Raw genomic sequence first — 11,830 nt, forward strand, 5'->3', positions numbered from 1 at the left:
CACTGTGTTGCCTGCTGTTCTGGGTGTTGGTACTGATCCAAATCCAAGGAAGGTTTGGAGATAGTAGATGCTCAACATGATAAAATGTTGAAATGAAGCATTTGCTCAGCACCTTTTCAGGCTAAATCAGGTCTTTTTCAACATGATAAGTTACCAGCCTATTTGACCTCGTTCCTTCCCCAGACTCAGTGTAGATTGGCCATTGATTTTAAAAATCGTAATTCAAGTAACCACGAAGCTTTCTGAGTGCTTACTGTGTGCCAGGCACTGCACCAACTGCTCTGCCAGAATTACCTCACTGGGTCCTCAGACCAACCTTATGAGGTAGTTGTGATAATTGTCCCCATTTAACGGATGCAGAAACTGAGGCACAGAGAGGAGAGGGAACTTGCTTATGGCCGCACTGCTAGTCAGTGGCAGTGTTAGGAATGAGCCTAATGCGGTTGGTTTCTCCGCTCAGTGGGCTCAACTCCTGCCTCCTGTCACCTTCTCACTGGCTGAGGCGGGGGGCAGGTATCTCACAATCTAAACAAGTCCTTTAATGACTATTTTGCAAAGCTGAGGGTCCCTTCCTGTTGTGTCTGTGACACCACGTCCCATGTTTGAGTATGGGTTTTCATTAGAGAAAGACAAGCCTTTCAACGTTTATTTATTTTTGGGACAGAGAGAGACAGAGCATGAACGGGGGAGGGGCAGAGAGAGAGGGAGACACACAGAATCGGAAACAGGCTCCAGGCTCTGAGCCATCAGCCCAGAGCCCGACGCGGGGCTCGAACTCACGGACCGCGAGATCGTGACCTGGCTGAAGTCGGATGCTTAACCGACTGCGCCACCCAGGCTCCCCGAGAAAGACAAGCCTTTCAAAAGAACAGGCTCTGGGCAGTTTCTTCTGGGAGGGAAAATCCCATCTGGGACACGTGTGGGCACATCGGGGCTCAGGCCGCTTCTGTTCACCGTAGCAATCTCTGACTTGTGGTTGTTGGATGTGGGAGGTCTGGCCTCCACTTTGGGGGCTGAAACCTACCCCCAGCTCCTTTGGATCCGGAGCCCAGAATGAACCGCCAGTGACCCACAGGTCCAGGGAACACCCAGGTCTCCCTTTGAGCCTCCTGGACCATTTATTGGACCACCACTCACGGGACGGTCAGAGGAGAGCAGCAGTGAAAGCGCCCTGAGTTCAGGAGGGAGGGCAGCTTTAATGACCATGCTATGCCCAGGAATACAGGAGTATTAGATTGGGTTGGGTGCCTCTTTCAGGCTGGAAATGATGATTCGTGGGCCCGGGAGTTCGGATTTTTAGGACCTGAACCTTTAGTGTTTCTGGGGCCTGAGAGAGAGGCCCAAGAGGAGAGGTGGCCAGAGGCAGTTAGCATTCGGCCTCGGTCGATTCGTTCCAGTTGTGTCGCGGCTGCCCCGCGGTCTGCCGTCGTCGATCACGGGGAGTCCCTGGACACCCCATTCCCAAGCTCGAGGCAGGCGGTAGGTAAAGGAGGGCAAGGAGGAAAACGACGACGAGGGCCCTGTCTCCAGAAGACAGGAAGGAGGGCACGAGGAAAGAAGAGATGCCTGCTCTTGGGCATGGCATCTCCAGAGGGGCCCTCGTGCTCAGAGACTTTGTGACTCAGTGGAGGGAGAGAGGGGAGGCTTTTTGGAGGAAGGGAGCTTCTGTGACTATTCAAAGGGCATCCATAGGCGTCCTGAGAGGAAGGCAAAAAGCATTGGAATGGCCTGTGGAGAGGTACACGTGGAAGGTTCTGGGCCTGAGAAGGATGTAGGGGGGCAGAGGACAGAATCGAGGGCAGGTATCTAGGGGTGAGGCAGCCCCGAGGCCGAATAAGGGGCCGGATAAGGCCAAGCCTGGGGCACACAGGAGCCTGGGAGGTGGAGATCACGCAGATAGAAATGAGAGTCCAAGCTCTGTGTTCCAGGAGCTCGCCAAGGAGCCTCCGTGTCTTTGAGGCGAGCCCATGTTAGCCAGGTAAGCCAGGCGCTCGAAGGAAGGCACAGAAGCTGCTCTCGGAGGGAGGCGCCATCCAAGCTTCTGCTGTCCAGGAGGGCTCTAAGGTGCACGCTCGGATGCCTTCCCTCCACCCAGACAGTGTTGTTCTTCTCCCGTAACAACGAGCCTCCAGCTGGGGAATGGGGGCTGATTAAAAAAAAACCATTCCGAGAGATAAATCTTGTAATACTAACTGCTGAACAGCTGGCCCTTTAAAGCATAGAACAGCCATTTAGCCATTAATCCATCCCTTTAAAATGCAGAACCATCTCACCCCAAACACGCACGCACACACACACACACACACACACACACACGCACGTGCACACAAACGTACACTAGCCCGCACACACACGTGCACACACACGCACGCTCACAGAGGGTAGTGTAACGTCATCTGGTGCAGCCCCGGCAGCTGCTGCTCCGGTACTTTTCATGTTCACACATAGAGCCCTGGCTCTCGTTTAGAGTTTAAACCAGCAATGGGGACCAGGGGAGGGAAGGAAGGAGAAGCAGGGAATTCTAAATGCCCTTTCACCGAATTCCTGTCCGTGTGCTCCCCATGATTCTGGATCTTGACACAGTAGTACCTGGTGCCCTTCCCAGATCCTTCTGCCTCCCCTGGGCTTCCGGCTCTCCTGGAGCCCGTCTGCAGGGGCAGCTGTCACCACCAGGCCCCGCAGCTCACCAGACACTCACCAGATCTGCCTCCCAGGCCTGACTCTGCTGTTTCTCTGTCTTATTCCCAGTGGCCACCTTGAGTGATCTATACCACATGTGGTCCTGGTGGTGCCTCGTTGCCGTAGGTCTTCGATGAGGCAGTGCTGTTTGTCCCTCCCTGCTCGCCATAAAGAAACTCTTCACGTCTGTGGTTTGTGACCTTCCTGAGAGGCAAAGAAATCAAACTAAGCCCGATCACACATGCACACATGCTTGCACACACACATGGTTGTGACTGGCATGTTTGGAAAAGAGGAATGTGTGTGCGTGCGTGCGTGTATGTGTGTGTGGGGGAGGGAGAGAGAGAGAAGGAGAAGGGGGGAATCAGATCAGTAACTGTTTAGGATGGGGTGCATTGGCTAGCTGTCAGGTACGAGAAAATTAAAGCCATTAGCTATTTTCGATTTTTTTTTCTGTCACACCAACAAGATTAGCAAGCCAAATGCTCAAGGAGCACGTTTGGGGGAGTTTTGAGCGCTCCATGAAACCTGCAAAGCTCTGCCGAGAGAGATTGCCTGGAATTCTCTCCCGCCTGCCCTTTCAGTGGGTAATAATAACAGACGCTCGGTGTTGTATAATAATGAATATGTTCACAATGGCTGTTTCAACGATTGTTTCTTAAAATGATAAAGGTAATTTTGCTGGGCCCTCCTTTATTTTTTAAACCTGAGCATCACAAAAGGTGGAAGCTGAAATATCATCCCTTTTATTGGCAACGGTTGCAATATGACATTTGGAAATACAGACAACAACAACAAAAAACCTGTGTTCTTCAGGGAGCTCGGACATGCACAAAGCCTGGCATGTTCCCCCCAGCTTCTGGATGTCCAGTGACTGGTTGACAGTCAGATGGGTAGATGGGGTCCTTGGGCGGTGGGGTGCTATTATTATTTTTTAGTTGTTTTAATGCATACTTTCTGAGAGAGAGAGAGAGAGAGAGAGAGAGAGAGAGAGATTGCAAGCAGGGGAGGGGCAGAGAGAGAGAGGGAGACACAGGATCGGAAGCAGGCTCCAGCTGTCAGCACAGAGCCCGACACGGGGCTTGAACCCATGCACCGTGAGATCATGACCTGAGCCGAAGTCGGATGCCTAACCGACTGAGTCACCCAGGTGACCCAGTGGGGTGCTATTATTATTTACTCAAAATCTGAGTCAGGTTTTATATGTTTTGTGGCATGGTCACCATAAGATGTTACCTCAGGAGTAGTTGTCACAGCTGTTATGGTATATTTGGCACCCACCACGTGCATGTCAGGACCCTAGATGCTTTTCAGCTATTTTAAATCCTCACCTAAACCCTGCCAGGCAGGCCTTAGGTTGAACCATATGAAATTGCCATTTCAGTAGCTCAGAATATCAAACAGAGGCTGTTCCACGTGATTCAAATTAATGTTCTTTCTCCATTTTATAAATAAATGGTGTCGGAGATGTTGGACAAATGCCAAAAAGCCACACAGCCAGTAAAGGGCAGATCTGAGGTTTACACCCAGGCCTGCAGAGCCCAAGGATTCTCCTCTACCTCAAGCTCCATACAGCTTGGATCCATGGGCATTATTATCTCCAATTACATCCAAGGACATCATAGCTTAGAAAAAGAAAATGACTGGGATATCCACCCAGGAAGAGGCAAGGCCAAGCTCAAACCCTATGTCTTATGGGAAACCATTAATCGTTACCATTTTACACTGAAAACCCAAGAATGGGATAAGCTCCAAGCGGAATTGCAGTGACGGATGAGTTGGCACCTTTCCACTTGGCAATCGTGGACCCGTGACGTGCCTCCCGCACCTCGTCCCCACATCTCCCACACACACCCCCTACTCCCCTCCTTGCCCGGGGGACTGTCCTGACTTCCTCTCCCACGTTCACTCAAAAAGCCCCGCTCATTCCTGAACCCCTAAATCCTTGCCACCTGGAACGGTGGCATCTTAATGGGAGAAGCTGGGGACACCGTCTTAGTTTGAGTCCCCCCCCAGAAGCAGAACCTGAGACAAAAATTTCATTAATTTGTTTGAAAATGAATCCCGGGAAGCTCCGATAGAGGAATGAAGGGGTGGTATAGGGGAAGACAGGACACCGGGACAGGGTATGTTATCAAGTGGGGACCACTGGGGAACAGTGAAGAATATGCCCCCAGAGTTATCCCAACCCAGAGGTGAGGAAGCTGGTGGTACTTATCCGCCAGTCTGTTTCTCAGTTGACAGCTGCGTCCCAAAGTATAAACTCCAACTTGCCTTCTTTGAGTCCTCAACGCGCTCCAATGAATAGAATCCGTAACAGGTATTCACTGTAAACACCCACAGGATATAGGAGTGAGTGCCAAGGGCACAAAGGCAAGGGTATAAACAACATCTGCTCTCAGTGCCTGAACATCATCTGAACTTAAAAGAACGGCCCTGTGACCATTCAACCCAAGGACAGCTCTAAGCTCAGGGACAGGCAGTTGGATTGGGACATCCTGAGACCCTGGTGCCATTCGCCTGGTACCAGCGAAGGAAGGAAGGAAGGAAGGAAGGAAGGAAGGAAGGAAGGAAGGAAGGAAGGAAGGAAGGAAAGTAAAAGCCACCCATTCCCAAGGTGAGCCGTAACTGAGGTAGGACTTCCACAGTGTCTCTCTCCTTTTTCCAGAGCCCCCTACCCACAAATGTGTGACTTCTCTGTAATACATCTTCTCTCTGCTTTGTGGGCAACTATAAAAGCCATGATTTTTCAGCCCGTGGTCTGTCTTGAGGTCACCTTCACCCTCGTAAAAGGGTGATTCCTTGGGGAGCCGGGGAGAAGGCACCTTGCAAGTTTCAGAACTTGATTGGTGGTAGATTTTTTTTCTCCCTCTTCCCGTCTTTAATGTGGCTCTAATTCTGACTTCATTGCAGAGCCGTGAAATCAAATTAGGAAATGGGAGGAGACGAGCAACCCCTTCAAGCACAATCAACTTCTGATGGCTTCCCCAAAGCTCTAATGAATCTGCGTAGACCTCCAGTAATAGAAGGTTGCTTTTTGCAGCACTTTGTTTTTCTCGCTTACGAGAAAACAAGTTAGAGCATAGGGATGCAGGCAGTTAATCCAACAAGGTGTCGGAGAGCCTCCTTGGCGTGTGACCGCTGAGTGGGGAAGACTCGGGGGAGGCCAAGGAGGTCGATCAGAAGGGAAGCAGCAGCAGCAGCAGCAGCAACATCCAGCCACAGTGGCGGGTCTTTAGAAAACCTGGTCCCCGACCTGGAATGGCTGGCAGCCTGTTTGCCCAGAGCCTTGCTACCAAAAGTGTGAAGTAGAAGCACCAGCATCACCAGAGAGCTTGTTAGAAATGGAGAATCTCAGGCCCCCCACCCACGACGTACCGAATCAGAATCTGAGTTTCAACAAGAGTCCCAGAGGATTCGTACGTGCCATGAAGTTTGAGAAGAGCTGGCCCGAGAGATTCCAGATGTGATCACGTCACATGTTGTGCTCAGAACTCCCTCCTGATCTTAACTTCCTGTGTTCAGCTCTCACACTCTGTGCCATCCCTGGGAACCCTACCCTCTAGTCTCATGACGACGTCATGTCCTGCCATCCATCCTCATGGTGCTTCCCCCGGCACCAGTGCCCCACCCTGCTTCTCTGCCCATCAAGAGTCCTCCTCATCCTCATGCCCAGGTGTCTCCCCGGATCCCCCAGTCAGATTGTGTCATTGCTCCTTGTTTGCCGCTGCCTGACTTTATTACTGTTAGATGTTCGCATCAGCATAGTGGTTAGAAGGATGGGCTTGAGAGCCTGATCATCCTGAGGTTGAACGCGAGTTCTAGCAGTTTTGATCTGTGCATGCAGTTTAGGTCACTATTTTTAATTTTTCGCGCCCTCCTATTGGAATTACAAATCCACAGCCTGTCCTATGTGACTTTGCCGTTTCCTTCACTTGGTTGAGCACAAAATACGTCTTTATCCATTGATGTTAGTCTTGGCCATGTGACTTGAATTGGTGGATGGATTGTGGGTGAAAGTGAGGGTGTATGAGATCGTGTCTAGACCTTTAAAGGCCTTAAATGGCATCATGTGTTTTGAGTCATCCCTCTGCGCTTCTCCTATCACCATGAGCAGAACATACCCCAGGTTAGCTGTTGGGTCCAAAGAGGGGGCAATACATGCAGAACAGACGTGAACTCAACCTGCAGCCAAGCCAAGATGACCCACATCTTGAAGAAGAACTTCTTAGCGGATCCACGGGCCCAAGGGTTATTATGGTATGCCACTGATAGAGTATGCGTCTCTAAGCATCTATATCATGGGCATATAAATATCTACCTCATGTTATTGCAGCCGGGATTAAAATGGGATAATGTGCGTTAACGGAGTTCACGGTAGTGCTTGATAAATGGTAAGTAACTTATTTTGTAGCATTATTATCATGTCTTCCCAATGGACTGGACACCTTTTTAAGTCGGGTCTTTTTCTTGTCCATTTTTTTCTCCTCCCCAGTGCCTACTGAGATCCTAGAAGGCACTCATTCAGTGAACAGAACCAAGCATTAGTATCCGAAGTTACTCTTTTCCTTGGGCAGTTCTTGCCCTGTAAATCCTTACTCAGCCTACAGTGATGAACGCAAACTTGTCACAGCACAGATGAAAGCTCCAGAATGGAGGGTCTTCTGTTCAAAGCAACGGTTATAGTAGGCCTTGGGGTGTTTCGTTGAGTTTTGTGTGTAGTTAAGGAATCTAATAGTGTTTTGATTTGTTTCTCAATTAGAAATGCTACACTTAGAATTTCATGGAAAAGAAGCATTTCGTCTTCAAAGGAAGTTGTGAGGGATACGGAAACACCTGACCCCTTTGCTTTCCAACTTCAAGTGTGAGCCTTAAGTGAATTCTTCATCCAGTCTAGAGTTTAACCTCTGAAAAGCTGGCTATGGAGGTGGGAGGGAAGGATGACTGGGGCAGGGCCTGGTGGCATCTGTCTCTTTAAGAAACAGAAATGAAATCTAATTAGCATAGACTGGCTGCAATTAACATAGAAGTCCCAGTTCGGGGAGTTGGAGGAAGGGAAAAGGATAGAGCTAAAACTTAATGGGGTTTTGTTAGACAAAATTAGCTTCCACAGAACAGCCATAAAAATATCTAAATTATGAGAGCCTCTTGCCATTTGCCATTAACACGAGGGGACATGCTAATATTTAGTGGCGCCATGTCCTGGAAATTAACTGCACTGGAGGAAGCCCCAGGGGCATCCCCGTGAGCAGTAAGGGCATGTCCACCGACTCAATTGTCACCAAACCGCTTGACTAAATGTTTTACAGAAACTCAGCCTCTACAAATCACACGTGTCTCAGCCCGTCTTTTTGGGAATGGTTCCGGAACCGTAGGAGGACACCTCCATGGGTGATACATCGAAAGCTGAAGTCTCCTTCTACAGTCTTTGGATTTGGGTGCTATTTTCCTCAAAAGAAGATATTTGTGAGGCTGATTTGTGGACATTTGAAGATACCTCCAGTCCTTCCTCTCTCCATCCTTACGCCCTCCAAGAAAATCAAGCCATTTGCTGTTGACGTAGTGCTAACTCAACTGGTGTGAGTTTTGCTGTAGACTCCTCCACGGTCTTACTTCCTGCCTTCCCTTAAGGGAAAGGGTGAAACCATTCTCCTCTACTGTCTTCTCCTAAAAGTCGCCCGTGACCTCCTAAACTCAGGAAGAATTTTTTTCATGGTCCTCTGGCTCTTTGACCCGCATTTCACTAGACACAGTTGAGCCTTGATTTCCACGTCACTTTTCTCTGCCCTTTCTCTGTTAGTGGGTCCCCTTTCTCCTTTCACATCTGTAGGCACTGCCCACGCCTCCTGGCCTCCGCCCTACGGTCTCCTCCTTCTATGCTCTTTGAAGATGAATTAGTCACTATTTGCCAGCGTTCACCTTCACTTAGAGGCACGTCACTCGCATCTGAAGCCCAGGCCTGACTCTTAGCCCCGTGTTTCTCGCTTCCATCAGGACATCTGCATTTGGAGTTCTTAGCTTTCACTGCCAGTTCAGCCTGCTCACTCGCCTTAGGGAGGCGCTCACTATCGCCTCCCTACCCCTCATCGGCCTCTTAACAGCTCCGGAGAGCACACTCTCTCTATGCAAGCACTCTCATCTTCCTGCACGGCTTACCACGGTTGGTAAGGATCCACGAGCACCCCACCCCGGAGCTAATCTGTTGGGTGGCCTGTGGCCTGTCAGGTGCTCCCTCTCAAGAATCCGAACTCAGCAGAGGACAAGAGCTTCCTAAAATGGCACGGTGGGATGAAGACCCATGAAATCCCGCTCCTGAGGCCTCCCAGCTTCACCCCTGTCTTGCACCTTCTAAGGCGAGGGTGCTCAGCTTTCCCTGGCATGCCGCAGGGCACCCTGATTCTGATTCTCCCAGTAAATCACAACGTTGAGTGCGTTTGACAAAAGCTTTTCGTAGCCCTGAAATTTCTGACTGAATCACACTCCATTTGCCTGCCCATCCCAACTTTCCTTTCTGTGTCTTTGACACCACTGTCCTCCCAGGCTTCAAAAGGATATGCTTCGGGGGCATCTTGGAAACCATCGTTTCCTGTTCTGAAGCTTATCTGTCTTAAGGTCCTGCCATTCCCTCCTCTGAAATGCGCCCTGAGATTTTAGGTCTGTCTTTATACAAGCCCGGATCCCCTGCAAGCTGGGCTTCTCCACTCTAAGCTCCGCCCCTCCGGTCTAGCGTTCACTTGCTTACAGTACTGCTCTTTTTAAAGTATCCCTCTGCCAGGGAACCTTCCAGAGCTCTTGATTGTCTTTTGCTCCTCCTCACGTTCAGGACCTTCATTTACCTTGACCACCCAATTTGCTTTTGGCCCTTTTAGATCATACCATCCTACCTAAAAACCTAGCTACTCCCCAACGTATTGGCTGTAGTTATAGAACGAGCCACCCCCAAATTCGATGGTTTAAAATAGTACCTATGTTATTTAGCTGTCAATCTGGCGTGTTGGCTGAGTATGGCTTCTTTGGCGTGCTTGCTCACGCGCCTGCGATTCTCCGGTGGGCTGGATGATCAAGAAGGATCTCTCTCGGATGTTGGGTGCTTGGCCGGCCGTTGGCCAGAGTGCCCCAGTTGTACTCCCTGGAACCTCTCCAGCAGGTTAGTTCAGGCTCATGCACATGACGGTCTCATGGTTCTCAGTGGGGCGAGAGGACGAGCCCCAAAGCGGAAGTCCTTTTCGAACCTCTGCCTGTGTCTCCCCTGTCGATGTTCCGTTGGCTAATGCCGGTCACGTAGACAGCCCAGATTCAAGGAGTAGGGAAGAAGACCCCATATCTTGAGGGGAGGAACTGCAATGGAAGTGAACGCAGAGAGGCGAATAATTGTAAGCATTTTTATAATCTACCGCACTCAGCATGAAGTGGGAGTTGGAGCTCATTAGTATTCTCTTCTTGTCCGTTCTGTCATGGGAATATCCTCACTCTCAGCTCTTTTCCCTTCATTCAGATTTTTCTTCCCAAATGTTAGGGACAACCCCCCTCCCCTTTGAACCTGGCTCCAAGAATCCCCAAACAAGCAGCCCTCTGTCATTTCTGATGTCTGCCCCCTCCCTTCCTTTTCGCCATTTTCTGGTCGGGTCTTGACCTCATGTCTGTCTTCTGGATTGGAATGCCGATGGCCCACGGGATGCTTTTCGTGTTTTTATTTATGAAATACATATTTATACTTTTCATATACCTTTACTTCCATGCCTAGTCACTCCCTAGGCTCAACGCCATCTTCCATGGCTGGCGATCAGCATCTCTCACTCGTGTCGTGCCTTTTGAGAGCATCGCGTGAAGAACGCCAGTCTTCCGGGCCTTGACAAGGACAGTTCTGAGGACCGCAGTCTGGAAACACCCTTTCCCTGCCAGCTGTGATTTCCTCTGGCACCCTGCTCAGACGGCTAGGGTCTGTGCTGGCCAGGGTCCTCCGTAGACAGGCTGGCATAAAACCACTCCTGCCTGATGAAGGCCTCCGCTCTGATCAGGCCTCTCGTTGCCTAGGTTCTCCTTGCCTTCCCAAGACGTGTTTATCCAGGGCCCTGTTCTCCCAATTTGTTCCATGCTGGAGTGTGTTTGTCTCTCAAGTTGCACGTCAGGCAAGCTCTCAGAAATCACTTTTGAAACCCGATAGGTGTCCCTTCTCTCATTTCCCTTTCCGGGAATTTGAAAAGGAATCCAGGAAGCCCGAGTCATATTTAGCCACCGATTCTGTTTATTATACCGCTCTCAAAAATAAGACCAGTCACCAACCGCCAAAACAAGGCTTAACTTCTAGACCACTGGGGCCATATGGAGTCTGGGTCAAGATCAAGGATGCTCTGCTGTTTGTGTTCCTGACACTGGGTTTTTATACTGACGGCTCTTTCTGGTGATATAAGAAAGTATGTGCCTCTGGAAAGATGGAGAAGAGAGGATAAGGAAAGTTTGTGTGTGTGTGTGTGTGTGTGTGTGTGTGTGTGTGCGCGCGCGCGCGCGCACGCGCGCGCGTGTGTGCATGTGTGTGTAAAGAACAGCAGGTTTCCCAGTCTAAGAAATTTTTGGCGGTGGGACAAGATTTGCATGCCCTTCTGTGTCGCAGAGACTCAGTATGTCTGCAGCACGTCGTTGGGGTGCCTGCGTCTCAAATCACTGGCTGTGTGCAGCCTTGATGAGGCGCCCGATTTACATATTCTCAATTTAATCTAAAGTAGGTACTAATTGATTACTGTTGAATGTCTGCACGCTCTGATTATCTGTTCAGATCCTGAGGGGGGAGGGAGGGGGAATAGCAAGGGATCTTTCTTCTGTGAGTAGGATTTTGTTTTCTCTGATCCAAGGAGCATTTATTTGCTCGGCCCAGAGGTCCGGCTGCTCCCACCTCCGGCCTCTCCCCACCTTGACTGAAAGGTGAAATAAATACCGCCACCTCCAGCACTGGTTCTTCCTTTGTTGTAGGATCAGCTCTTCTCTATTCAGTCGTTTGGCATTTATCAAACAAATATTTTGAAAATGCCTCCCAAGTGTATATTATTGTCATCCCTGTAAAGGCAGGGCCCCTTGGGGCCTGAGACTACGGATGCTGGGGCCAGCTGGCTGGGTTTGACCCAGGCTCTGTTGTTTCCCAGCTGTGTGACTCTGG

General features: G+C 50.1%; 1 long non-coding RNA gene across 1 annotated transcript; it reads right to left on the reverse strand.

The window, feature by feature from the left end:
- Positions 1–763: 763 nt before the first annotated feature.
- LOC102901834 lies at positions 764–10,810 on the reverse strand. The gene is made up of 4 exons (XR_002739896.2): positions 10,406–10,810; positions 9,645–10,017; positions 2,699–2,883; positions 764–2,146 (listed from the first exon to the last, which is right to left on the reverse strand). It is a non-coding gene; the product is annotated as an uncharacterized LOC102901834 (long non-coding RNA).
- Positions 10,811–11,830: the final 1,020 nt, after the last annotated feature.

Source organism: Felis catus, chromosome X, assembly GCF_018350175.1.
Source record: "Felis catus isolate Fca126 chromosome X, F.catus_Fca126_mat1.0, whole genome shotgun sequence".
In the NCBI taxonomy this organism is placed as follows: Eukaryota; Metazoa; Chordata; class Mammalia; order Carnivora; family Felidae; genus Felis; species Felis catus.